This window comes from Arachis hypogaea, chromosome 3 (assembly GCF_003086295.3).
Source record: "Arachis hypogaea cultivar Tifrunner chromosome 3, arahy.Tifrunner.gnm2.J5K5, whole genome shotgun sequence".
In the NCBI taxonomy this organism is placed as follows: domain Eukaryota; kingdom Viridiplantae; phylum Streptophyta; class Magnoliopsida; order Fabales; family Fabaceae; genus Arachis; species Arachis hypogaea.
In genome coordinates, this window is record NC_092038.1 from 13,085,941 (window position 1) to 13,088,830 (window position 2,890).

Here is a 2,890-nt window from a genome sequence, read left to right on the forward strand (position 1 = left end):
ACCAATTCAAATACCAAAAAATGAAGTTCAAATAGGCTTGCAAGAAGAAAGCTCATGAAAGCTGGGAACAAGGAATTGAGCGTCGAACCCTCACCAGAAGTGTATCCGCTCTAGTCGCTCAAGTGTATAGGGTTGATTCACTCAATTCTCTTCTAATCATAATTTCCAAATTTTGTTTTTCATCTAACAATCAACAATTATTCAATGCATGCATACATTTATCATGAAGACTTATTCATAGGTTGTAATGGGGTTAGGGTAAAGGTAAGTATATATATATATATATATATATATATATATATATATATATATATATATATATATATATATATGGCTAAGTAAGCTCGAAATTTGCATCTTTGATTAACCTAAGCTCTCACCAAACACATATAATAACCTATACAATTCTAATACAATATTTAGCTACTCATGATTCTCACTTTTTTTTTCACATACTCATGCATTCTCTTTAATTCACATTTCATATGCATTGTTATTGTTACTTTATTTTGAGGTATTTTTTGTCCCCTTTTTATTGCTTTTCTTTTTCTCTCTTTTTTTCTTTTATATATATATTTTTTTCTTTTTATTATTTTTTTTCTTTATCATTTTTTCTTCACATAAAGTATATACAAATGTATCAATGCTTATGGTTTTACATATTTAACGCATGAATATGTACCAAATCCTCAATATTTTCAATAAAAATACAAAGTACACTTTTACCTCAACCAATATTCCCAAGTTTTCCATACCCAAATGATACACACCCTCACTAGCCTAAGCTAATCAAAGATCTAAATTAAGGAACATTTATTATTTTTCACTTAGGGGTAATGATGTGCTACAATTAAGAACAAAAGGGATTAAATAGGCTCAAAATTGGCTAACAATGGTTGATAAAAGGTAGGCTATTTGGGTAAGTGAGCTAAATGAAATGATGGCCTCAATCATATAAATGCATTTATACATGAAATAATGGACATAAAGAATCAAACAAATCAAGGATTACAATCATAGAAAGAGAATAATGCACATAAAAATAGAAATAAGTGGTTATATGATGTAACCACGTAATTAGGCTCAAAACTCACATGCTTGTGTTCTTAACTCAAAAACCATGTTCCAAAATAAATTCTTTCAAGCAAGTTCAACAATTTTTTTTCAAATTGGTAGGGTGCCCTAAAATAGTTTCTTGGAAAAGAGATCATCACCCTAACCAAGTAGTCCTAACATAAAAAGAAGTGGTAAAGTATATACAAACTCTAACTAACATGCAACCTATCATGCAATGCAACAACTAGCTAACATTGGTGTTGAAAAAAGAAGTTGTTACCCACGGAGGTCGGTCGGACGACCTCCCCACACTTGAAGATTGCACCGTCCTTGGTGCATGCAAAGAAGAGCAAGGTGGACGGGTTGCTACAACTGATGAGTTTCTTCAAAAGGGTGTGCGAATGAACTTGTTTGTTGCCCCATTTTGAAGCTTTTCCCTTCCTCTTTGGTGGCTAGCTTAAAAGGAAAGAAAAAAAAAGAAAATTAAGCCTACAACAAAGATATCAAAGCAAATAGAACATAGGTGGGGGCTAATGCCAAATAAGAGTGGGATTCTCAACTACATGGTAGCTACAACATCTGAGTGAGAAAACAATATAAGCTAAGGCATATCAACTAATACTTGATGCAAAAGTAAAATCAAAGCATAAGTAAATGCCATGAAAGGTATGTTGAGCATCAAGTTCAAACAAGAAAGAATGGGTCATGAAAGACATTAAAAGTTCATGTCAATGCACAAAGAACACAAGAGTCATCAAATATTAGCATTGCTTTAAAAGTTTCATCACCCAACAATATCAAACAAGTCAAGAAGCACCAAAACTAACCAAAAAATTCTCAACAATTTAGTAGGAGAATTCAACACCAATGTTAAAATAAGAAACTTAGAAAAAAAATAAGGACAAGTTATAAAAATAAAATTAAAATGCAATGAATAAAAGTATGCAAATGTAATAAGTAAAAGAAAATGAAAGATGAAAAGAAAAAAAATAAAAAGTGAAATTTTATTTTATTATTATTATTATTTTTTTGAAGAGGGGGAAAAGAAGAAGAAAAGAAAAGAAAGAGAGAAGAAAGGAAGAAGAGAGAGTAAGAAAGGAGAGAAGAAAGAAGAAGAAAAGAAAAGAAAGAGAGAAGAGGAAAGAAAAAAGAAAGGAAAAGAAACAGGGCGCGAGGCGACGCGTGCGCGTGGGAGACAGCAGGGACAAGCGACGCGTAAGCGTCGCCCACGCGTACGCGTGTAACGCAGAAAGTACAAGTGACCCGTACGCGTGGGAGCCAAATTGTGTTATTTGCACAATACCAGCACCACTCCAACGCAACTCTCTGATTTTTGTACCAGAGTCCAAACATGGCAAACAACGCGTGCGCGCCGGCCACGCTTACGCGTGGCGCACCATTTTTTTTAGAAGCATAGAACAGAAACATGGCACTTTCCTAACCTATATACATTCTAAAGCACCCAAAATTCAAATTCAACAAAAATTGTTTTGATTCTTGAAAATTTTTCAAAGACAAAACTAAGAAAACTTGCACTTCAAGCAAAATGCAATTCAAAAACAACTAACCTACAACTTAAAGCATAAATCTACTCAAACAAACTAACAACCAAAACACTAAAATAAGAATATGCAAATAAGAAAACTACCTAACAATGGCAACTCAATTCATTCATTGATTATATATACAAGAGAATGGAAAGCGTTTACCATGGTGGGGTGTCTCCCACCTAGCACTTTTATTTATTGTCCTTAAGTTGGACTTATGGGGAGCTCTCATTGTCAAGGTGGCTTGTGCTTGTACTCTTCCTTGAACTTCCACCAATGCTTGAACT